The sequence below is a fragment of the Mustela erminea genome, chromosome 10, assembly GCF_009829155.1.
Source record: "Mustela erminea isolate mMusErm1 chromosome 10, mMusErm1.Pri, whole genome shotgun sequence".
Taxonomy (NCBI): domain Eukaryota; kingdom Metazoa; phylum Chordata; class Mammalia; order Carnivora; family Mustelidae; genus Mustela; species Mustela erminea.
Window position 1 is genome coordinate 105,199,295 of NC_045623.1, and position 25,868 is coordinate 105,225,162.

The 25,868-nt window shown below is 54.8% G+C and overlaps 1 protein-coding gene across 16 annotated transcripts in view; it reads right to left on the reverse strand.

Annotated features, from left to right (window-relative positions):
* CAMTA1 (calmodulin binding transcription activator 1) overlaps positions 1 to 25,868 on the reverse strand; it is an 821,619-nt gene that overhangs the window by 568,639 nt on the left and 227,112 nt on the right. The gene's annotated exons all lie outside the window — the stretch shown is intronic.

Consider the following 25,868-nt stretch of genomic DNA (forward strand, 5'->3'; position numbering starts at 1 on the left):
AGCTGGGGCGAGAACTGGCCTGTCCCAAAGATTCTGGCCCCTGACATCTGCTAGCAAGAGAGGGAGGGGCCTGTGGTTGAGCAAACAAGGAGCTGCTCTGCCTGGAGAAGCTGCCCTTTGCATCAAGCTACCAAAATCTACACACACGTAAGCAGGGGGCTTGCCTGTTGTGTTGTTTCTGCATCCTCTGCAATTCGTGCCGTGCGCAGCAGCCAGTGGACACTCAACTATTGAACAAATGAGAGAACAAATGCTGGGATGACTCAAGGGACAGTCTGCAAATAGAAGAGAGGACATCCAGACCCCCAGGCGGGTCTCGGGGAAGCAGGACAGCAAATAGGATCGCAGAGGTAAAGGACACTGATGTGTTCCCCTAAGCTATGAACCCGGGGTGCTTCCCAGACGACAGGCTAGCCCAGCAAGGAGGCAAAAACTCTTTCTCTTCATTTCATCTATGATTCCAGTGAAACGAGCCCCAGACGGTCCCCGAGACATCGCTAGGGTGTCGTGTGGCGCAGATACCGCCAGCATCAGGAACAAGACTTCCAAAGGCTGCAGCCTTTTATTCAAGAAGACAAATGCACCTTCAGCTAGTTTGCTTTTCTCCCAGTAGGACTTCAGCTTCAACTTCCTGTGTGCCGTGGTTTGATACCAATTCTACCAAAACCAACCCGATCATGGGAAGCAGGAAAGTGAGTCCATTCGCGATCTTACTGGCACTGCGTACCAAAAGGAAGCTCGTCTATCTTGGAAGCAGTAAAGTCGGATCAATAGGCAATGAAGTCAAAGTGTTGTTCAGAGACCAGAAAAATCTGTCCCAACTTTTGTCGGTGACATGCCCTCCTTCCCAAGAATAAGCGAGTGTGCATGTACACACAGGTGTGCCTGTCGGGCTTAGCATGTCCGGTGGCTCCCAGAAGCCTGCCGTCAGGACACTGACCAGCATGGAGTCAAGGCCAGCAGCCCCTCCCACAGAAGCCAGTCTGTCCTGGGAGGGGCACGACAGGCCTCATTCCTTCGTCCAAGACCTGTGATGCCAGGCTGCTCCAGCCAGTGCAAACACCCTGGACAAGGTCAAGCACATGCCGTGCTCTTCTGTACTTCCTCTTGCTCTGAATACCGTGACACTTCCCAGTGTCTGGGATAGGGGTAGGGGGGGACACACGGACACAAAGGCCTAAGGCCACCTGCTCTGGAAAAGGAGGAACATCCTTCTCCAGGTCGGGAGACAAAGCATTTCCCTGGTTGGTCTTTTCCATACTCAGACTTTGGCTTCCACCGACCAACAGCCCAAGTCTCTCTTCCGGATCCCTCCAGCCAGCGGCTGCCTTCCCCCTCCTGTGGCCCCGGAGAAGCGCCCCGCCTCAAGCAGGTCGGAGCTGCTGGGCACCCCATCTTCTCTGGCTTTCTCAAGTGTTCTTTCTCCGCATCATCCGTCAGTCAGAATCTCTCCCGCTCCTCCCTCCAGCCCTCTGCGTTGGTTCATTCCGCTCCCGCTGCTCCCGCCAGCAGCTGCGGCACTTCCCCCAGGCCAGTCCCCTCCAGACCTCCAAACCCAGTCTGGCCTCTCTTCCCATGGCGGCTCCCCAGCGGCCCGGGCGCAGAGCTGACCCCACGCCCCTGCCCGCCCAGCCCTCCTCTGACCCCCGCTGTCACCGCGCCTTCCCCTCTCCTGACCAGGGGCTCCAAACCCTGCAGGACCCTGCCCGCCCTCCTCGCTCCCACACCTGCACTCTCCCAGGGCATCCTCGCCGGGCTCGGGGCTTGGAGCAGCAGCTAGTTGTTGGCAGAGAAACATCCTTGTCTGAGCTCCTGATTCCTGTATCCAACGCCTCCTTGGACATACAATAAACATCTCACATTTTACATGTCGAAAATAGTCTTTTTCTGCTCCTTAAACCTGCTTCTGCTCTAGCTTCACCTTCTCAATATACTGCACTGCTCATCCCCTGGTTACTCAGAGGGAAAACCCACCAATTCTTTGGCTCTGAGTCTAAGGGGCATCTCAGATCTGTGCACTCCTCCTCATCACCACCGCCAGGCCCCTCCGGTCTCCCGGACACCAGCTCGACACCTGCTCACCCGCCCCCATCCCACCACGCCCCCTCTGCCTTCACAGGGTTCCAGCAGCCAGGGCGGGTCTCCCTCTGCCCCGGACCACAGCCCTGGACCACAATGAGCCCCTTCCCAGGCCCTTTGCAACTGCTGTCCTGGTCGAGCGAGTCACCAGCAACTTCTCCAGCCTGACCCAGGCAGCCTGCCTGCCTCCCTTCTCATCCCAGCTCCCCAGGGACACCCTCATAGCATCCCCCAGCCCCCACCAGCCCACTACTCTCTTCCACAGCACTTCTCGCCAAGGCCATGGTCTTGACTATCTTCACTGCCGGCTGTGGGCTGAAATGCATCCCCACCAAAAGGAAGCCTCGTTCATGATGGGATTAATGGCTTGGTAAGAGGAAGAAAGAGACAGAGAGAGAGCGAGGGCTCTGCCACGCCAGGACACAGCAGGAAGGTGGCCTTCCGAAAGCCAGGAAGCGGCCTCTCACGAAAACCCAAACTGGCCGGCACACTGGTCTTGGGCTTCCTGGCCTCTAGGACTGTGGGCGATCAATGTCCTGTTTAAGCTGCCTGCTTCGCGGTATTTTGTTACCGCAGCCAAGCTGACCAACGCACTGACTTCCTTTCCTGTCTCCTTCGCAGGCATATAAACTGCAAGAGGCAAACGTCTCTGTCCCGCGCTCCGTTGCGTTTGCTCCCACACTGGCAGGAGCCGAGGGACAACAGGAGCCCACGGGCTGTGACCGTCGCCCTGGCCCCCGGTTCGAAGCTACAACTTGCTGGGTTTTTTCATGAGAAAAAAAAATGTTTCCTCCTTTCAATCTAACTGCAAATGCAAATTAGAGCCAGGATGTATTTCAGAACCAAAATAGCTTTAAAACCACGAACAGGGAGGAGGAGGTCCTGCAGCGACTTCTCCAGAAGTCCTGCCCTGCAAGACGGGGAGGCTCTGTCCGTCCCTGCCTCCGGGCTGCAGTGCATGCAGCTAAACCAGCCTTTCCTGAGCTAGTGCCACAGAACAGTCTCTCCACAGATGTTCTCCCAAAATAAAGGGATGGGGATGTGGGGGGGCGGGTAGAGAGGTGGAAAGTTCCTTGTGGTCAAACAAGTTAGTGAAAAGCTCTGGATAATCTCCTCCAGGGAGGCCTTGCCTCAGCACGCGGATGCGTCTGAAGGGCCCCGCAGGACAGACGCGCGGGTGACTTTCCTTGTGCCAGCATTCCAGCCCAGAACGGACCTGCTCTTGAGGTCTGAATCGTGTCCCCAAAAAGATATGCTGGAGTCCTAACCTGGTACCTGGGAAGGTGAGCTAATTTGGAAATAGGGTCTTCGCAGATGGGATCAAGTTGAAGCAAGATCGTCCCTGGAGGGGGGTGAGTCGTACAGACAGGACCACGGTCCTAACATGTCTGGCCACGTGCAGAGGGAGGCACAGGGAGGAGGCCATGGAGGCGGAGCCCAGAGGGAGGCAGCTGCGGCCCAGGAACGTCAAGAATCGACGACCCCCACTGGGAGTGGGGAAGACGCAGATCCCGCCTTGCTTTGGGCTCCTGGCCTCTGGGGCTCCTGGCCTCTGGGACTCTGAGAGAATGAATGTCTGTCACTCTCAGCTGCGGAGTGTGGGACTCCTTCGTGGGAAACACACCCCCGCAAGCCTCAGAGCCCGCTCCTCCCGCCAAGGCCTGGGCGACGAGCCTCCCGGAGAGGCCTCCCTGGGCCTTCCCACACCGTCCCTGGGCCCTCAGCGACAGTGTCTCCCCTTGTCGCTGGCTGCTCGGGCCTTACGAGCGCATCTCACGGACGGTTCTGGGTCTCGCTCTCCATGATTTAATCCTGCCTCGGCTTCTCGTCCTTTCCTCACTTTTTGCACCGAAAATGTTTAACTGACTGTGTTATATGTTTCTTTATCGTTAGCTTTAAATATATAATCTACCACACGGCTACTTGTTGAGCATCAGCTACGTGTCTGGAACCTAAATCCTTTCTCAAACAAGGTGGGATATTAAAATGTGTACATTTTAAGAATGTAATGGGACCATATAGATCATCACGTTAAACCCTTTTCTCGCTCAGCCTCGGACCCCCCAGGCCCCCGGCACTGCTGCCAGACATGCAAATCCCCGGTTACTCGGCTCGGGCTCGGTCTTCCCACCTCCCTCCGCCAGCCCCTCCCCCTGCCCAGCTGCCACTGCCCTGCGCACGGCGCCTCCAGCCTCCCTAGCCAGCCCCGTGGCTCTGCCTCTGTCCGCCCCCCACTGTCACCACCTCACGAAGCCCCGCCATGCCATGTACGGCCTCAGAGCACAGCCTACGTCCCCTACTCAGAAAGGCCTCCCTCCCGCCCTCCCCAGTCTGCTCCACTTCTCCTCAAAATCTGACCTAGCCTTCACCTCCTCCAAAATGCCTCTCCCAGCACCTAACCCTCAGCCCAACCCCTCCTGTCAATGTGCCCTTCACAAGGGGGACATTCCAAATACTAAGTGGTTTGGCACAGAGACGACTACTCAGAATGGACACAGGCCAGAGGAGCGGGGGTGGGGTGGAACTCAGGGAGCGGCACCTTCTTTATCAATAGTTAGGAAATTGTTGGGCTAGGTTAACAGCCTGGGAGCAGAGGCGGCTGGCAGCCCAGCTGAATGCATATTCTGGGCTACGCGGGACCCACCTCGAGAATATGCATGGGCCGCCACGTCTGCCCTGCTCAGGACAGGACTGGATCTAACCCAGCTTCAGAGCCTTGGCACCTGACATCATCCCTGGCACAAAGGAGTTACTCAATTAATATTTGTTGAACTGAACCAAACTCTTTCAGGCAAAGACAAAATGGAAAGGCTGGGGATTTTCCCAGACTGTCACATCGCCTTGGTGAGCCAAATAAAACCTGTTCCTGGACAGTCTGTTTGCTCAGATGGCGAGTCTGTCAGATTTCACAGCTTCAGCGACCTCATGAAGCTCTGACCTGAAAATAAATTGAGGGAATAAAAAAAGAAGGAGGAAGAACAAGGGAAAATGATCCGCTCCTTCTGAGGCCGCTCTTCTGGCAAGCACACTCCAGTCAGTTCCAAGAAACAAAAGGAAATCTTCCTTATGTCAGAAAAACCGACATAAATCTCCAACAATTCTGCTTTTCTGGCAACACGTTACGTGCTCCTGGGAAATTGGAACCCAATTCTCGAACAATTTCAATGCAGAAGGCTTGTCTGGGATTATACAAGAGGCCACAAAACTTTCCACATTCTGGAGAAAATGTATGCTGCTCTGGAAGGAACATAAAATCAGGGGTGTGAGGGCTCGGGGCCATAACCACCTCCGGGGTGACCTTGACCTGTGGCCGGCTGGCTTTCCCTGGCCGTCTGAAGACACGTGCGCCAGAGGCTAAACCGTGGTCACCCCAAGGAGATGCCGCCAGTGTGAAGCAGAAGTCCCCATTATGGGATGAAGGGTGCCCCCCCAATTCATATGTGGAAGTCCTGACCCCCAGAAGCTCAGCACGTGACTGCAAGAAGGAGAAGGTTGAGGGAGGTCATCCCCGCAGGCTCGGATCCCCGCAGGCTCGGATCCAGCAGGACTGGTGTCCTTAGGAGAAGGCAGACACGCCAGGGACGTGCGCGTGGAGGAAAGAGGGCGTGAGGCCAGGGCAGGAGGCAGCCGTCTGTGGGCCAAGGAGAGAGGCCCCAGGAGAAATCAGCCCTGCCTACACCGGACCGTAGGTCTCCAGGCTCCCAATCTACCAGAAAATAAGTATCTGTGGTTTAAGCCACATGGCGTGTGGTACTTTGTTCTGGAAGCCCAAGAAGACTAACACGGCCCCTTAGAAAGGGAATCCACCCATCTTGGGTTCCCCGCTCACAAGCGTCTGCCTAGGACACGTGGGACGCCGAGGGTCTCGAGGAGGAGGTGCACTGACAACACCAGGGCCTCGGAGCCTGACCGGGGGCAGGTGCGCCGGCTGAGGGCTGGGGACTCAGAGTCCAGTCCTGCTTCTTATGCTTACTGGTTCTGTTACCTGGGCCTCAGGCCACTCCAACCAAAAAGAAGGGTAATGATTCTGCTTCTTAGTGTTTGGGGGAGACTAGATCCAATCATAGTTTGCCTATAGTCTGAGCACCGAGCATACGTGCCCAGAACAACGTGCGGCTCAATGAAGCCCGCCCATCGAGTTCTCTCTTCAATCCTCCTCAACGCACACGACTCCGCTCTGATCGCTTTAGGCATCAGGACAGGGGAGAAGCTCCCTTGAGAATAAAGAAGGAAGAAATGGGGTGACATTTGAGGAAGGGTGACCACACGGGGACGAGGAGGTAACCAGAGCAGAAGATTTCTTAAATTCTTCTAACTTCGCCAGGCTTGCCAGCATCAGGCCTGCCATCCCGTCATCCGCTTGACGACATCTTGAACCGAACCAGACTTGAGTCCTTGGGGTCAGTAAAGAAGTGAGGAGCTCACGGGAGCTCCTCCCCAGTCCGTCTAGAGAGAGAACTCTGCAGGGGGAGGGCGGGGGGCTGGGGAACACCCTGAGATGGAGGGGGGCGATGGGACATCCTTGGGAGGCCCGGGGGTGGACGCAGAGGAAAGCCCAGGAGCAGAGGGACGATGCTCGACACCCAGGAAGGCCAGGGAGGACCCAAGGGTGCACCTCCCCGGCCCATGAACTCAGGCCCTGAGTCTAGAAGACCACAGCTTTCAGAGCCTACAGACATGGCCCGGAGCACAGAACAGGAGAGAGCGCGGGGTGCACGAACACTCCACTCTCTACACTCGCCTTAGCCATGAGAACTGTCTGATTTATCAGAAATATTTTTTAGCCTTCCATGGGGCCAGATGACATCTACATTATATTCGCTTAAGGAAAAGAGGGGATTTTCATAAGCCCTGGCCTCTATGTTCAGACTCGAGGACTTGGGGGGCTCCATCCATCCAGATGTCGTCTCTGGAAAGGAGAGCCCAGCTTTGGGGGGTTCGGCCACCGGCAGGACTCACACAGGCACCCGTCCCCCCTCTACGGGCCCAGCATGGCTCTGTCATCGTCCGCTGACTCGCTCATCCCGCCGGGAATCCGTCTGAGTGGAGGGACCATGCGAACCCAGCCTCCGGGCAGCGGCGCCATCTCAGCAGTGAGTCCTGGTGGGGGTCCCCCAGGCCGGCCAGCGGCCCATGAGTGGGGTGCCTGGATGTCTTCCCCCACTTTTCCCCACAAAAGATCAGGCCCAGAACAGAAATGAGAAAACCCAAGCTCCCTCGCCCACCAAGGAATACATGCTGAGCGTAAAATATTCGGCAAGGCCAGAAACTCTCTCCCCCAGTCCCAGAGGCAAGAGAGTAGGAAGCGGCTGATCGGGGTCCAGGGTGCCTCATCTTGGCAGCTCCGGAGGTACCAGGGCACTGGGGAATCCAGAGGAAGAGCCCCAGGCAGGCAGATGTGGGTGTCCGCAGGGCTGTTTCCATCTGGCGAGAAGGGAAGGAGGGTGGGGACACTCCCCTGCCAGGGCCACTCCTCAGGGGGAACATCAGCCATGCTCGCCCCCTGGGTAATACTGACCTCCATTGGGGGGGGTCAGCTCTGAGAAAGCCTGATCCTGCTGGCAGAGTCCCCTCCCTGCTCTGGAGCAGAAGGCAGGCCTCGCTCTGCCCAATCCTGCCACTGCCAAGTGGCCTGCCCGGGCTGGGCTTCCCGGACCGAGGGTCCAGGAAAGGCGGACCCTCCCACAGGCGGTCTTCCTCCCAGTCCTGGCTCTGGGAAGTCGCTGGGGTCTGCTCCAGCTCAGGGGAAGGCTTTCCTGTAGCCGGGAGGAACCGTGACTACCCCCGGCTGGGCGGCCCACCCCACTACACCCTCATCTGTATTTCAACCAGAATGTTATCAGAACCAACTGCCAGAATGGTTTCCAGAAAGGCCTCATGCACATGTAAACAAAACCACACTCCGCACTTGACCTGGATAGGACCTCACCCTCATGACTGAGATTAGTCTAGTGGCAGCCGGAGACACCCTCCCAAGCACCCGAGGAGACCCCTGGTATCCCGGCCCCTTCTCTGGGAGGAGGGCAGACACAGCCTGAGTAGAGGGGGGCCCAAATGCAGCAAGGGCCGTCCTGCCAACCTGAGATTTGCTGAGCCTGCTACATAGAGGGATCGTGAAATCCACTTTAAATCTATGTTTAAATACCTGTAAAGTTGGCCTTTTTAAATACTTTGTTCTGGCAGAGATAGGAGCTCTTTCAAAGATCAATCCCCAGGACCACTCCTGCTAAAGCAGCCAGAGTGCGAGTCAGTTTCCACGCATCGCAGGATGCTAGGGAACTGGGGCAGGGAGCCCCGTGCCCACATCTCCACTTCCCAGCCGAGAAACTCAAGGGCAGAATGGAGATTGCCTTCATCTCACAACAGGCCAACTTCCAAAGGGGCCTTGAATTGGAAAGAGACAGGAGAGCACCAGGAGCCCTGAGCCCGGACCCCATCTCGGGCCTGGTGGGAAAGAGCAGAGAGCTGGAGGTCCCATCTGCTTTCATCCTACGCTGGGCTCTCCGTCCACCCAGAGAGGTGCCCACCCCAAGCCACGAGGGTGAGCAGGAGAAAGCCAGGCCCAGGGAAGCCGTGAACGATACCGAGAATCGTAGGAGCCTGGGAAGCCAGCTCTGGGGGGCCTGATGCTGAGTGCCCCCGTGGAACCTCCAAGGGAGGCAGGACTAGCCCTCTTGGTCCCCACAGCTTTGGGGGGTAAGGACACACACCTGCCTGTGTCCACTCCCCTGAAATAGCACAGGGCTCCGGTCTCCCGGTCCTCTCCTGGAGTGGCAGGCCCCTCCTAAGCCATCCTCCAGCTCATGCCACCCTATCTGCACCTGGCAGGTGTTTCTCGGAGATCTGTCCCCCCCATTCCCAGACTCGGTGCCCCTCCCTCAGCAGGGAAACCCCATCATGTCCATCACTGGGTCCCCAGCAGCAAGGACAGGGCCTGGGTTGAAAAGGTGTTCAGGAACCATGGGCTAAGTCCACACACCCAGGAGTGCTTATGTCTGGTATTCTTCAGTACTTCGTGCGTGTGCCTCTCTGTTTTAAGTTTTTATTATTATTATTAATATTATTATTATTATTATTATTATTATTATTTTAAGAAGTAAAAAGATCTGGGAAAGTAATGACTGCCAAATGCCTTTGAGACAATCACAGGGCAGCTTGGACAGACAGATGTGCTCAGGCTCTCCCTCGCCCCCTGGCGGCAGCATGATCTAATTGCAGGCTCAGTTCCTTGCAAGGTTAAAAATAAATGATTGAAACCACAAATGGTTTCCATGGTGATGTCAAAAGAGGTCACCAAACCATGCAAGTCTGCAAAATTCCATTTCCTGGCTGGCTCTAGGTGAGGAGTAATCCAAAGGCCCCTGAACCAACACCCCCCCGGGGTGGGCCCTGGGCCCCAGAACCAGCTCTGCCTTCTTGGGTGTTACCAAAACCGTTTAGGAGCAGCAGGAGACAAAGAAACTTCAGGATAGAAGAGAAATGGTGCTCCTTGGGCCAAGCGAGCAGGGACAGGACCTAATTTGGAGCCCCACCCCACCCCAGAAGGGCCCCTCAGCCCAGAGGTTGTTCTCTACCGGGGTCATTTCGCCCTAACATCCTTCCAGCTGGGACTCATGGCACAGACAGAACACAGGGGCCCAGGCAGGTGAAGCCCTGGGTGGAACAGACTAAGCAAGTGGCCTGGGGTCTGCCGAGGGGAGGCATGGGGCAGCCCACAGTGAAGCCACTGCAGCCCCCAGATGAACACAGAGCCACCCAAGACAGTGGCCGTGGCACAGCAGGCATCTGTGTGGGTGGTGGCCACTTCCCACGGCACCCAAAACAAGTAAGTGTTCGCTGTGTGGGCAGACATTAACAAATGCCAACAGCGCCTAACATGTGGATTGTGTACTGGAGTTCAGAGCCCCTCTCAAGTGCCTCAGTTTGTGCCCAAGGAAGGGGGTGCTCAGGGACCCTGAGACCCACTGGAGCCACTGAGAGGTAGAGCAGAACTATCCCAAGGCTTCGAGGTGCCGTGTGCAGGAAGTAGAAGACAAATAAATACGTGATGTTCCCTGGCCCCTGACTCACCCATCAGTGTTGCCAGCAGACCTTCAACTCAGAGAAACCCGGGGAGGCAGGCTCTTTGTGATAGGAACTAAGAGATGCGGGACAGCGGCCTCCCTCCCGATCTTTCCTCCCAGGGGTGGATGCGGTTCACCCAGGAATTGTCCGTGCATCACCAGGTGAGCCCCCTGCTCCCTGCGTAAGCCTGGGGTGAGAGCAGCAGGGAAGGAGGTGGGCTGTGCTTCAACAGCAATCAGACAGCTTGTGATGAGACCGTGAGCGCAAGGACCAACTCCCCCACCGGGACTCACTGCCGCAAAGGCGGTGGGAGCACACGGCCAGCGGGAAAGACATCTCCTCCAAGGCCAGTGAGGACAGTGGCTTGCAGGGCCCACAGGAGGGGACCGTGCCAGATGCTCCATTCCTAAGAGCCGTCTCATCAGGAACACTCAGTGCTCCTGCTGGCGGTGTTCATTCATCCGCTCCACAAATGTGCACAGAGCTCCGACTACTCGTCAGACCCTGTTGTAGGTGCTGGGGATACAGCAAAACAGAGAGGAATTCCCATCTGTAGGAGTGCGAAGGAGCCATACAGATACTTGGGGAAGAGAGCATTCCAGGCAAGAATAGCCTGTGCAAAGGCCCTGGGGTGAGAAATGGTGAAGTGGCCTGTGTCTTTGAAGTGGACTGAGCAAGGCGAGGGAGGAGAGGCAAGCTCAGAAGGACATGGCTGGGAAGGTCCTCTGGGGCCTTGTTGGTCACAGTAAAGACCCTGGTCGACCTTGAGTGAGGGGGAGCATGAGAGGGCCATGAGCAAAGCATGTTGCTCACGCAGCTGTCGAGAATGTACTAGAGGAGAGCAGGGGTGAAGCAGGGAGACCCACTACAGAAAAGCAGAGGGGAGGCTGCTGCCATGTACTCTTGGGTACGGCCTGTGTGGCCGTAAAGTCGGAGGCAGGGAGTGGAGGAGGGTTTGATGTGAGGGGAACAACACACAAAAGGAGTCAGAGCCGGAGGCAGAAATGAGTCTAGAGGGTGTTTTTTAGCGACGGGAGCACCTGTGGGTGCTGATGGGCAAGAACCAGGCGAGCCGGAGGTGAGGAGGGAAAGGTGAGAGAAGGCTCGGCCAGTGCAGGGGAGGAAGGAAAGGGGCAGCGCAACGGGATCAAGTGCACAAGGGAAGGTGTCCCCGGAGAAGAGCATGAAGCCTGTGCTTCCAGCTGCCCCAGCAAGTCACTGAGTGCGTTCCCATCTGGTCCCCGGGCCTGTCACATCCCAGCTGTGCCGGATGGAGTCCAGGCCTCCTAACACTGAACCCCCTCGTGCTCTGTGTCTGCCCCCCCAGGCCACCCCCAGACTCAGTCCTGTCTGGCTCCCCGAGCCAGCCGAGCATGGGAGCAGCAGCGGCCATGAGGCCGGCCAGCCTGAATGCCTCCCTTCCTCTCCCTTCCCCTTCTCCTCCTGTCCTCCGTGGCGGCGGGGGGGGGCGGGGGGGGGGGGGCTAGAGGAGAGGGGCGGAGAGCACGTGGGAGGTGACGGCAGCGCGAAGAATGCTCTCGGGGTTGGTGGCCGTGACCCAGGGCCTTAGCTTCCCTTAGAGGCAGAGGCTGGGGCGGACACAGGGCAGCAGGGGCTTCAGTGTAAGGAGCCCGGGATTCCACCAAGCACATCTGACGACCGGACAGGCCCAGGAACCAGATGGGGACGCACGATAGTCTGAGCGGAGTTAGGAGGAGCGCGAGGCCATGACGGAGGTGACCGGGATCCCTGCCTTCGGGAGAGCTCGCGTGGCAGAGCAGGAGACGGGGTGTTGGAAGCACCGGGAGGGCAGAGCAAGGAGGACACGCAGGTCTGAGAGGGCATCTGGAACCCAAGATCAGGACAGTGGAGGTTGGGCTACCAGGTCCCCGCAGTGGGTGTGAGTCAGGGAGGAATGTGCAGGAGGAGCCTTGGCGGGGGAGGACGTCAAGCGGCCTGGGGAAGGGACGGCTTCATGCCGTCACGGGCAGAGGATGTAAAACACGGTCGAACACAAGAGGTTTGGCCCTGCCCGGTGCGGGCGGGGCGACCTTAGAAGGCCCCACGGAGGGCTGGGGAGCAGGACCATCTGCAGACGAACTGGCGGAGGGACATTGATCTGGAAGAGGCACCGAGGCCCAAAGGTGCATCTCCTGCAGGACAGAGGTGGGAGCCAGAGGCCCCGCGGACGGAGAAGGGGGAGCCGGCGCTCGAGGCAGGGTAGGGATGTAGAGAGCTTGCAACTTCCAAAGAGCACAGCAGAAAGCTCCAGGAGTTGGGGGAGCGGGGAGGTGGGGTCAGAAAAGGGGGTGCATGGAGCTGCCTGGGGATCAGAGTCTGGGAACAGAGGGCAATTAGGGAGCTCTGAGGAGCCACCTGTTAGAGTGCATATGGACCCAAAGGGAGCAGCCTCTGGTTCGGGGAAGTTCTGAGTCTGTCCTGGCAAACAGAAAGGACATTCCATCAAAGAGTAAATAGCAGCTGAGCCCTGAAGCTCATCACCAGCCACTTTGAACCCCAGGCTGGGTGCCCGAAGTGAGCCCACAGTGGGAAGCCCCCAGAGGTGGGAGGGCCAGACCCCAGCTGTACCCATCAGCCCCACACAGACATAGAATTGAATAGAAGGACCAGTTTGGAAGTGTTGTCTGAAATGGGAGCCGCAGTGACACTGGGTAACCTCCCTTCTCTCGGGGGCTGGAAGGTCGCCGGGCCGCCCACAGGCCTGCATCCACGCATCACCGAGAGCACGTGGCCTTCTCCCCACCACCCCGGCGCATTCAGAAGGAACTCGGAGTCGCCCTTCTGGGCTGATATTTTCAGCCCATAAGCAACCAGAGACAAGAACTTTCAGACCCGAGGTACAGCATCGACCTCCCACCAAACCTTCCTACGGATACGCAGGATGCTGACTTCGATCGTGGTGTCTCCGGGCGTCTCCCCCAGCTCCTTGGCAGCCAAGACTGAAACTGGAAGGGCTGACTAGGGTCAGCCCTGGAGCACATGCAACCCCAACCACCCCTCCCCGAACAGGCAGCATGACCGCTACACCCTCGAGCCAAAGACAGACTTGACCAGGATTCAATTCCCAAACCGCAGCCCCGGGCACTGCTTCTCCCAGAGCTCCTGCCGCGACACATGCCCCCGTTTCTGTTTCTCTGTGTCCTTAGGGGAGCCCGCCTCTCGTGTCATCTCACCCACAGGACGAGAGGCTCCCAGAGCAAGGGCTCGCGTGGGCACACGCCCCCCAGCCTCGTGGCCCACTCTCTTCCACCCCCCCACCCACCCCCCCAATTCCACTCTGCTACCAAGTTCCTCATACACAGAAATGTGGCACAACTTTGAACCTGTCTGCCTGGGGGCAAAGGGTCAGGGGACACGCCTGCACTTCCCATAGTCTGGGCTGCCCACACTCCGGGTGGCAGTGGCGAAAGTGTAAAGTCTGCTCTCCTCCTCCGTCTCCCCCAGGCCACTGCGGGGGCTCCCTGCGGCCAAGGCCTGTTTCAGAGAGGGTTGATGTCTACACCCACCATCCCACCAGGATCCAGAGCGGCAAACAGCAGCAGGAGTGTGGACCCAGCCATCCCCAGGGGCTTGGGTTCAGGTTTCTCCCTCCTGACTCATCCTGCCCCCAGGGCTGCCTCTGAAGCATCTCAGGGTCCGGGGGCTCATTATCTATGGATTCCTTCCGCCCTATCTCCCCAGTCAGACGAGACGGGGAGGCTCCAATCCTACTCCATTCCTCCACGGCCACGGAGGCAGGACACTGGTCGGCAAGAGCAGCCCCCAGCCCCTCCCAGTGGCCTGAGTCCTATCCCAGTGGCCTGAGTCCTATTCCTTCTCTGATCTCAGGGCCCTCCCCCTTGCCCTGGCCCGTTCACCCAGCTCCAGCCTGCCCATCCCCACAGCCTTCCAGAACCATCCCCTCAGGGACACGGCACCTGCTACTCCCTCAATCCCCAGATGGCCACATGGCTCACCCCCTCCCCTCCTGAGGCTTTACCCAAACAGTCAGGTCGGCTTCCTGACTGCCCTCTTTCCTGCTCCCTTCTCCCATGCTCCATGACCCCCCCCCCATCCCTTCACTTCCTCAGGGCTCAGGGCACCCTCCGAGACATCACCAAGTTCCCCACTCCCCCTGCTGACCACCTAAACCGCTCTTCCCGTGCGAATACAAACTTCGTGAAGCCAAAGGTGTGTGACTGTAGTCACCGCTGCCCCCAGGACAGTGGGCCAGTACCCGACCCCACTGAGTGCCTAATCGACATCCAGGAGGTAAGTAAACACTTCGAAAAGCATCGCATCTTTTTGGCTGTTAATTGTTTCTTTGAAAATGAGGGGCACCACGTAAGGGAGGAGGGGTACCATGAGTGTGCTGCGACTCCTACATCCCCCGGAACTGCGGCTCGTGTGCAGGGGAGGGGGCTGGGGGGCGCCCTGGAGAGCACCAGCGGCCACCTGCTCTGTTTCTTCCCAATGAACCTGCTCAGCTCCAAGTTCACGGCATGCTAGCCGTTCCGACTGGACAGCCCCCCCTGGGCTGCTCACACTGACCCCTTCTGCATCCTCAGCTCAGCCCAAGACTCGAAGCCGACACTCGGGGAGTACGGAAGCCTGGTACGTGGAATGCGCCGTGCCTGCGGGCCGGGGAGCGGCCGGTGTGAGGGTCAAGTTAGCCACCGGACATTTGATGACCGTCCCCTCGTGGACGAGAGCAGGGGGCTGTGGGCTGAAATGAAGCCACGCACTGCACGTTCCTGAGTCAGCGTGGGTCTAGGGAGATTTGACCTCTCTGTAACTTTAATTTTAAGTTAATTCCTAAAGCTGGAGGAGATTTGCAACCCCAGCTGCTGGATCATCTTAAGTCTTGAAAGTCCTATGAAGAATGTCAAATGCATTTGGGGAAGGCCTTATCACAAAGCCCAGCATCAACCGGCCCGCACCCCCATGAAGACACAGAGGCCTGTGCACGCACCGCACCGCACACTGTATATCCACGTGTGGGACAGGCCATCGTCCCAGCGAGCGGGGAGCCTGCAGAGCGGCTGAGAGGGCTGCTCAGGTGCGGGCACAGAGGGGGGCCCGCTGCACTCCCTGCAGAGCTCGAAGGGGGCACAGACCCACCTGAGGCACAGAGAGAGTCCCTCGAGGCAAGCGCTGCAGGAACACAGGAACACGGGAACACGGCTCCCCACAATCCAGCTGCCCGGCCACACCAAACCACACAGCAGACTCTCCTTTCCCCCAAGAACACTCATTCCAGCAACTTAGTTCACTGATTCTATCAAATATTAAACTTCTAATTGTATTTTGTTTTTCAAACGACTCCCACTGTGACTATCCGGTTCCTGTTTGCCTCGCTCGTGATTACCTGGACCTTCCGAGCTTGGTGTTATTTTACCTCGGAGTGACTCCTTCTCTTCCCTTTTCCACACTCCAAAATTTCTCCTTGTCCTAATAATTAATAGGCTCTGTTCCCACGGTGATTGTATTATTATCTTAATAAAGCGCAGCTCTGAGGGCCATCCAGCCGACCTCTTCATCCCCTCGAGGCCAGGAAGACTCCACCCTCCCTGCTCCCCACAGAAACTTCTCTGTGTCCGGGGCCCCAGAAAGACCGTGCAGCTGTGACCAGCAGACCAGCAGACTGCCCTGCTCTCGGGGCAACTTCGCCTGGAATTCACCCACTGGTCAACCAGGGAATTAACTGGAGAGCAGGGCTGAGTGAAGCCCTAAAATCTTTTGTCATTGAAAACCAGCAAAAGTCACCTGGCAACACAGGTCTGTAAAGCATCGACCCAGGTCACAAGAGCTCAGGTCCCAGGGCAGCGTCCAAAGTGGGGGGACACACCTCGAACACGCCCCCTGCCCAGCTGCCTGGCACTTCACTGCCATCCCCACACGGACAGTGGGGAGTGAGCTTCAGGCTCTGACCCTGGTAACCTCTGAGGGAGGGGGGGCGACAGGGAGACGTTCGGGGTGCAGGAGAGACGGCGCAGCGAAGTCCTGAGATGGGTAACCTTGCCAGGGACACAGGCCGGTCGTGCCACAATTGCCAAGGTCACTGAGCCTCAGGACACCTGGCAGGGGAGGAGAAGGGAGGAAGAACGGGGGTGGAGAACAGAGAGTGCAACGGGGAATGGCGGAGATTGGAGGAGGAGCACATGGAGAAGACAGAAATCTGCTCTCCAGAGCCAGGGGTGCCGTCCCGCAGTTCCCTTTTCCCCTTGTGCATCTGGAAAACGCTGGCTCCTGACTACAGAGGGGGCTTGAATTGAACATTTCTCTTCTCCCTGCAAGGAGAAAATGGATCCTTTCGAACATTTAGTCAGGATGTGCCAAGCTCTGCTGCCATAACAATCAACCTTAGAGTTTCAGTGATTTGTTTCTTGTTCCTATCACACATCCAGTGCGTGCTGCTGGGGTGGGAAGTCGGTGCCCGTGGTCTCTCAGGGATCCTGGCTGATGGAGCTGCCACCTTACGTGAACATTCAGGTACCAAGTTGGGGGAAGGGCACGTAGCAAACCCCACGCTAGCTCTTAAAGCTTCTGCCCAGGAGAAAAAATAAAAATTTTTTTTAAATTTCTTAAAAAAGAACTTCTGCCCAGGAGAGATACAAGTCGCCAGCCAAAGCCAGGCCACACATGACTTCAAAGAGGAGAGGTTAGAGCAGTCCTTCCATGGACCCTCAGACAGAAATGTGGATACTGACAGGCAGCCCCCACCCCTGTCTGTCCCAGGCCAGCAGCTGTGATGGGCAAGGTCCCATGACAGTCATGCATCTGCTTTTAGATTTCATCCATATACCAAGCCGGGGAAAAAAGCACTGCTGTGTGCATTTTTTACAGATAAAGAAACCAAGCCTCAAAGAAATGATATTTACTGAGGTCACACATCCGTTTAGTAAAAAGGGCGGTATTCAAAAAGTGGTCCCATGTGGGTCCAAAACACATAGCCTTCCCCTCCCACACTCTTTCTCCGCTGGCATTAACCCCTCTCTGCCATCACCCACCGCCTCTCCCACTTGACCACGAGGTCTCCCAGAGAAGCACTGCGCCTTCTCCATCTGGCCAGCACAGCGTCAGGCATTCGAAAATGTCTGCAGGGTGGACACATCATCATCAGTTCCGTTCCGGGGATGTGTGAGCGAGGCCTGTGCAGCTCCGTGATGCTGTGGCCTTTCCCCATGAGCCCGGGGTTCCCACCAGCTCCCCATGATGGGAACCGCTCACGGAAAGCGCCTGCATGGCAGTCAGTATCCTCACAGGTGGACACCTTGTGCACCCGGCAGGCCACGTGGGAGTTCTCAGGGGACGAGGGGCAGAGGGTCTGCTGTCCCAGCCTCCTGGTGCTCCGGTATGCGCTCAGACCCTAACAAGTCAGCCAGAAAAATCTGGGATGCTGTAAACAATGCTCCCAAGTTCTTAACCATGTGGGCTTTCCCACACTGGCTGCTGGCTTATTAAATAAAGTAAATTAGGTCTCAATTATTTGCTTACACACCAGGCAGGAAAAATGAAATTTTCAATTTAAAAGTAATACTGTGATTTATATGCAGAAGCAGATCCAGAATTGGACTTTCTGTGTGTTTCTACCAAGAGAGGTCAGAGGCCAGAGGTCCTCGCAAAGGCATCACCTCCCCGGCAAGACACCCCACCACAAGAAGCCAGGCCTTTCAGAGACGCTGGGCTCTGGGCACCTGGAAAGGCAGTTTAGGAAGGAATAGGAGCACCTAAGCCATTAATTTAATCTTGTCTTTGGTTTTATTCAGGTTTAAGTATCACATCGCTGCCAAACGCCTGATGACATAGTCTTTTGTACAGAAAAGTCTCAATCAGGCACATTTGAGGGCCCCGGATGTACATTTTCTAAGGGAAAGGGATTACCAGTATCAGGCAGGGCCTCAGTAACCCCAAGCCCTTATCAGTCACATGATCCAAGAGCAGATCTTGGAGGACATCTTCAAAGAAGAGACTCCTGAAATCCACTCACGTGGCTTTATTCAGGTTCCCCGGGCTCCGCGTTCCCTAAAAGCCAATTTCATATGTCGACTTGAAAGAACCAGGCCTCAGGAACGCCGGTCACATTCCGGTCCCCTCTCCAGAAACACTTTTCCCTCAAGGGCATCTACAGCAAGCATGTAATGGTTCTAACAGAGTGAAAATAATCTCTCAAATGTAGATACATTTAAAAGTTTAAAGAGTTCCAGGCTGGCCTGGGGGGCAACTTAATGTCGAGTCAGACATACATGAAGGGGATTTTGTGCAAGACGGAGACCAGCTGTTTTCTGTTTCAGCTGAGGGCAGAATGAGTGGGAAAGATGCTTCCAACTACAGCCGACGGCGTCAGACAGGCAGGTGTGTGGCTGGTAACAACCGGGACCGTCCCAGGAGAGGCTGGCCACTGTCCCTGGAGGTAATAGGTCAGAGTGGGTAGAGAGTGAAGACTTCGGTGTTCTGCCACCTTCCAGCTGGGTGACCTCAGACACGTTATCTTTTAAATGCTCTGAAGTTCTGTTTTGCATCTAAAAAATGGGGCTAGCATTAGTACTGGCTTCTTGGGGTTTTAGGAGGATTAAAGAGATAAGCATATAAAACATTTGCTTGGCATCTGGCAGAGAGTTAAAAACAGGATAGATTCATCTGTGCAGAGTTTTGGGGTATAAGCTATACTCTGCAAGGTCTCTTCATGCAGAAGTTAGCAACAATCGAAGAGACTGAACAATTATAAAGAGGGCTGCTTCCAGAGAACTCCAGAAACTGTGTCGAAAACCCCCACCGGTTTGGTTTTTGGCTTTTGTTTCTAGGTCCAAATGGCAGGATGACATAGGGACAGGAGATGCGGCCGGCAGACGGGAAGGGAAAAGAAGGGTGCAGGGAAGAGTGGCGAGAGGGACAAGGGGCGGCTGGGAGGGAGCAAACCAGGCCGGTGTGAGGGCGACCGCACACAGGGACAAGTGCCCTCTCCAAAGGCAGCAAAGAGCCAGAGCTTCAAAAGGTCACTCAGGGAGTCTCGGGCAACGAACTTCCTGCCTCCAGCCCACTGAAGCTCTAAAGGGCATGTCTTCAAGGTCAAGAAGCCCTCTCGTCTTTCAGAGCCCATGGCAACATCTGTGCACGGGAGACCCATCACTGTTTGCTAATCATGCCTGTGCCTTTCCAGCTTCAGATCCCTCTGCACTAGCCGAAGCCCACAACAGTCGAACTGCCAGTCACACCGGAAGGTGCACTGCCAACAGCAGGGTCCTCAGCAGCGCTGCTCTGTCTCTCTGGGTCTCCCAGCCTCCCTGGCCGGTCAGGGAGGACCCTGTGGCCAGTCTGTGGGCTTGGATGCATGAGCCCAGACTTGCAGCCCCACCATCGATGCTGCCAGGTGGCCTGTTCTGCAGCCCCAGTGACATTCCACGCGCACGTGTGTGTGTGTGTGTGTGTGCACGCGTGTGTGAGTGAGAGAGAGAGAGAGAGAGAGCGACACCTCCACAGAGACATCAGGGGAAATTACAGCCGAAGGCGGAAGGCGGCAGCACGTCCTGGAGATCACTGCTTCTGACCTCCTCCGCTGGCAGCCCAAACGGCCTCCAGAGGACCCAGGTAACACATCCACTTCCCCAAGACCCACATGTCCTCCGGGTGTTCCCAGGGAGGAGTGTGAGCACGCACGTCCGCAGCCCCCCAGAGCCTGGCTCTGCGCCGAGCCGCGTGTGCCTCCAATCTCTCTGTTCGGGCGGCTTGGGCATTTGGAGCCGGAAAAGAAGTGAGTGCATGAGAAACCTCGCAGCACCTCCAGCCAGAGGACCCAAGTGTCTGCCAAATGGGGGCCGCCCACCCTCCTGAGCTCCAAGGTTCTCCTGCCAGCCACCCACCAAAGACAAAAACACCCTCTCTGGAACACACGCTCAGATGCTGCTGCCAACAAAGGCGGGCGTTTCTTACTTTCCACTGAGAACGTCGACACACAGAGAGGATGGCCAAGGAGGGCAGAGAGGGGACGCCACGATCCGCCGAGAAAGAGTTCAAGCCCCTCTTCGGGGTCTAGATGCTTCCCCTGACGGTCCTCCCCAAGAAGAATGTTACTCTGGCTGATATTTCTCGAGCTCTAGCTATGAGCCAAGCACTGAGCTTCCTGCATCATCCCTTTTGAACACCGTGTGGCTCCAGGGGGACAGCACCGTAACTAACTCCATGTTACAGGACGGAGGGGTGGGGCACGTACACACGCTCCATCCTAAGAGAGTCTAATCTCAAGACGGCTGCAAGAAATGGCCTTCGAAGATGAAGGTCAGGGCGTGCGGTGAGCGGGACAGGAGGCGAGCCCTCCTGACGCACAGCACCGGGCGCCTGCCAGAGGCCTACACCCGGGGCCCTGGGAGTCAAGGCTACCCCAGGCTCTGGGGAACCCGGGCTGCCCTGATTGTGCCAGGCTTTGAGGGGGGCAGACCAAGTGAGAAGAAAGCAGACCACAGGTCTGCACCCCACAGCACACTGCCGCACACCCAGGCCAGTCAGAAAACTGGGGGGGATTTTGTTTGGTTTCATTGTATTTTTTGAGCCAACTACCAGCTTCCCACTCTCAGAAACACCTGCTTTCCACCTTATTACAGTGACCTCTGGTGGCCAAGAGCCAGGCATTGCAGGCCCAAATTAGAATTAAATGGCTTAATTTCCAGCAACTCCAAATAACAAAGGCCTTGAGGTTCTTTAAGGGCTTCCAAGAAGAGCAGAAGAAAGGACAGTGAGAGATGAGAACCGCCACCAGCCCCGTTCAAGGTACAGGCCTGCCGTGATGGGACCCTGGGGGTAGCCCAAAGCGAATGCAGAAGGCCTCTCTGAACGCCAGCCTGGGGCACGGCTCAGCCTCTGTTCCCCTCCCCCACAGCAGGTGGCATCTCGATACCAGGCTTAGAGGACACAGGCTCAGGAAGGCTTTTTTTGGACAAGTTTCAGCCCTGTCAGGGGACCTGCTAGGAGCTCAGAGGGAAGGGAGTGTTTCTAGAAGGCTTGTGATCTCGGTGCCTCCAGCCAGCCACGCTCCGGTGCCTTGGACCTCGCGCCAACAGACCTGAGGCTGGGTCCAGGAGGAAGGGAAGCAGCTCTCCCTTTCCCCACCAGAGTCACAATGCCCAGCCAGAAGAAGGTCTGCAGGGAACAAGAAGGGGCTTCTGACAAGGGGCCAGGTGAGGGGTGAGATGAGGCAGGGGAAGCCTTACGTGGGACAGAGAGCCGAGCAAGGTCCCCTGTGGGGTAGAGTGTGACGGGTATAAGGAACACGCGCTGCCCCCGGATGCCGGCAGTAATGCTTCACCCAAGCTCAGAGCCTCCATCAACCGCCCCCAAACCATCCCTGACATACGCTTTGCCATCCTAGAATCTCTTCAGAGGAAAGGACCTGACAACCTCAGAGTCATCCAACCTAGAAGCCTCTAGAAGCCTCCAGTTCAGAGCATCCAGAAACTGATCTTTCCACGTGTTATTTCAACCTCTTTTCTGGTCCATCCATGATGTGTGGGCTTAGGCCAAAGCCCCAAACACAAATGAGAGACTCTCCCAAGATCCCTGCAAGCAACAGCTTGGACAGGCTGAGCCTCCCTTCGGAACAGACTGGTTTGTATCCCTGTATTCTTTGGGCCTAAAAATGGATGTGGAATATCAATATTGTCTCAATTTCCCTTTATCTGCAAGGAGACGTCAGCAAACCTTTCTGCCAGGGATTGTACAAGGATCATTAAAAGGAAAATGTCCATGGTAATCGTGCCTTTATGCATATTTCTTCACTCCAATATTCTATAACATAATAATGTTTCACATTTCTACAGAACTGTCTTTTCAGCATGTTTTCGCATTATGCTTAATTTCGTAAGAGTTTCTCAGCCCCACATAACGACACAGTTCAATGCAAAATCAGATATAAATCTAGCTTAAGAGACTCTCAACAGGAATTTCATTTAAAACTGTAAATGTTAAAAGATTCTGGCTCTGATTTATGTTACGTTGTGTGTGTGTGTTTCAAAGAGAGAGCTCGCCTGGTCCCCCCAAACCATAGGTGCACGTGAACTCGCAGCCCCCACACCCTCAGGCCTTCAGGAGTCTGGGCAGCCAGCCTCCGCTCATCCAAAAAGGAAGTGGAGAGGAAAGCAGACAGGCCGACCTGTGGTCAGGGCGCTCGCTCCCAATTCAGCCGGGGCCGCCTGTGCAAAATGGGCAGAGTACCGCGATGCCATTAGCCGTGCTGGCTCGGGGGCGACCAGTAAGCAACAGTGTTTCAGCTTCCTCTCGCCTCCCTTCTCCTCCAAAACTCCGGGCTCCGCGTTAGGTCCCTCTGTGCCCCTGCTCCTCCTTGTCCTGCCTTTATAAAAACACGGACAGAGATCGAAGGGAGAGGAAAAAAGTCGTGGGTCCAGAGTGTAACCGGCCCAGTGGACCCCAATCCCTATTCACAAGCACATCCTGCAGGTGGGCAAACAGACCTGCTGGTAGCTAGTGGGAGACAGACCAGGCTGATGGCTTCGGGCGCTGTGAACTGTGAATTCACGACGGAATTCATGAATCTGGAGGAGGAATTCACATCCATTGTCTAAGCACATTTAAGACAATTTTAAATGTGGATTATTTACATACTGGGCTCTAATGACTCTGGAGCAACTATTACAGTCCGTCATGTAAAACCAATTTTACCGCAGCCTATCACACACATGCCGTGTTGAGACAACGTAGAATACACAAATTATTTACATCGTGAAAACATCTCTGTGGCCCTGGCATTATGCTATCAACAAGAGACAACACAGCAGCAGTAGATTAAATTGAAATATGCTGGCTGCTTCTGAAACTTTAAACTCTATTCCAAAATGCTAAAAGCCCAAAAATTCACAGTTAGCATTTTGGAACCCACCGTGTCTAAAATTTCACTTAAAAGGTGGAGCTATTGTGAGTTGCAGCCCAAAAAAGAATAAGTCGCCACTTTGCAATTGTAAAATCCATTTATTTAAAGAAGATTGAAGCATCCAAACCCTCTGATAGCACTTAACATATTGAAAAATATGCATTGCAAAGCTCTAAAAATTCCTGAATTCCTCCATAAAAAAATGTTTTTGCCACTTCTAATGGACGCCACCCAACTCCAAGCAGGATCTGTAGGCTACACGCCCCCAGGAAAAAAGCAATTGAAATGACTTGACTATATATCTTTCCAGGAAAGTAAATTATATATAGGTCTGTATTCACACCCCCCACTCCCCTATGGTTACCCATTTTTCCTCCCACACTCCACAGCCCACAGAAATGAAGAGAAAATTATCCAGTGGGTTTAAGCACTTGGATACCTAATTGCAACAAAGCTAAGAGCCTCATCTTTCTACCTTTTAGAACTTTGGTTTCAGTCTGCAAAGCGAGTCCCATTAGCCAAGGTGACACATGCCAATTAGCTTCATGCATTTCACAGAATAAAACGCCCCTTGAGATAAATCACCCCACATTCCTACATGTCTTCCCCAAATATCCATTTGTTTTTCAATATTTCGTTAAAATCAGTCTCTTGTATGATGGTGCAGATATTTATAAAAGTGCTATTACTTTTAATTTAGAGACCTCATCAAGGGTATCAGAAAGGACCCCAGACTTAATTAAGGGCAAAACAAGTGTCTCCAATTGGGAAAGGGTCCCATTTTTGTCCCTTTTGCTGCATGGAATGCAGGGGTTGCCTGAGTATGCTGTACCCTTACAACAGAAGCTTCCTGTAACTACGTTGGATGATGATGATGATGATGGCGATGATGGGGGGGGCGCGGAAGGGAGGTAGGAAGCGGCCCCACAATGCCATGCTGCGGAACCATATTAAATGTCATAATTCCAACTTTGTAAGTCAAAGTACACCGCTCAGTAACGCCACTCCTAACGGATTATCCCCACAACTGCTTTGCTGTGATCCGTGTAGACCCACACATGTAAACATCTTTGTTTACTACTTAAATGGGTTCATACAATATCTGTATTATAATAAAACTAACTTTTCAGAAGAAACGTAAGTAAGTAATGGACTCTAGTCAGATACACATGCTGAAGTGTTTGAGGGGAACTGTACCGAAGTCAGCAACTGTCTCTGAAATGAATCAAAATATTAAGCTGCTGGCTGGCTGGATAGAGAATGGATATGTGATAAAGCAAGTAAAATAAAATGTTAATTGTGGAAGAGCTGGTAAGCATATGGATTTCATTGCAACATTCTTTCAACTTTATTATATCTTTAAAATTTGCAAACTGAGGGGCGCCTGGGTGGCTCAGTTGGTTAAGCCTCTGCCTTCAGCTCAGGTTGTGATCTCAGAGTCCTGGGATCGAGCCCCATGTTGGGCTCTCTGCTCAGCGGGGAGCCTGCTTCACCCTCTCCCTCTGCCTCTCCCACTGCTTGTGCGCTTTCTCTCTCTGTCAAATAAGTAAAATCTTTGGAAAAACAGTAAAATAAAATTTGCAAACTGAAATGACAAAAAAAGAATAATAATATGGCACCAATCTCTTAACATGTTAATACATTCAAATCTCCTTATCCTTTTTAAAAATATTTTATTCATTTATTTGAGAGAAAGAGCGTGCACACGTGCAAGCCAGGGGAGAAGCAGAGCGGGAGGGACAGGAAGAGAGAATCCCCAGCAGACTCCTGGCTGAGTACAGAGTCCTACACAGGGCTGGATCTCACAACCCGGAGATCATGATCCCAAGATCATGACCGAGCCGAAACCAAGAGTCAGATCCCCAACCGACTGAGCCACCCAGGCACCCCGCTGTTGAGTCTTTCCAACAGCTGCACTCAATTCCATTTCATGGTTCATCAGTCCCTCACTGATGGACACTTAGGTCACTTCCCAGTGCCAATGCCGCGGTGAATATCCAGGTCAATGTGTCTTTGAATACATATGACAGCTTTTTTACAGGGTAAATCCCTAAATGTGGAGTTGTTGACTCAAAGAGAATACAGTTTTACTGGCACTAACACCTACTGCGGGTTCGCTCTGTGCAGACACCGTGGTAAGCACTTTCCATGTCTTGCACTCACAGTGACCTAATTAAGTACTCTTACTACTCTGTAGCCTCATTTCAGAGCTGACGAAACTGAGGCACAGAGAGGGTAAATGACTTCCCCAACGACTCACGGCCGGAAAGCGGCGGTCCGGCTCCAATGCTAGCACTTTTCACCATCATGCTTACAAATTACAGGCAAAAAAGATCACACCAATATGTATTTCCACCCACAGTGTTTGAGAGTCATGGCTTCTCCAGGCTGTGCTGGCCTTGAGTTCTTTAAAACATAAAGAAAACACAGTCCATACTTCCAGATGCTGTGAAGACAGATGTGAAGACCCCAACACGCCGAGAAAGCCGCACAAACGGAAAGAATGGGTTTGGCTGGGAACGAATGCCTTGTTAATTAGCAGGGGAAGGTGTAATGTCCCACCTCCATGCGGGAGTCTCTCCAGCTACGCTAACCAGCTCTCTGCAGCACGTACCCTCTCCGGCTTCTGCAGGAGCGCTGGCAGGTAAACATCCCTACAAAACTCTCAGCCTTCTATTTTTAAATCCTGGAAATCCTCAACCCCTCTTCCCAGATGCATTAATGTAATCTCAAGGATTCTGCCTCCGTTTTTCTTCATCAGACAGCTGCAAGAGGGAAAAACTACACGAGTATATAGACCATCTCTTTCCATCATCTACTCAATTAACTCAAATCAATCTTCAGACAA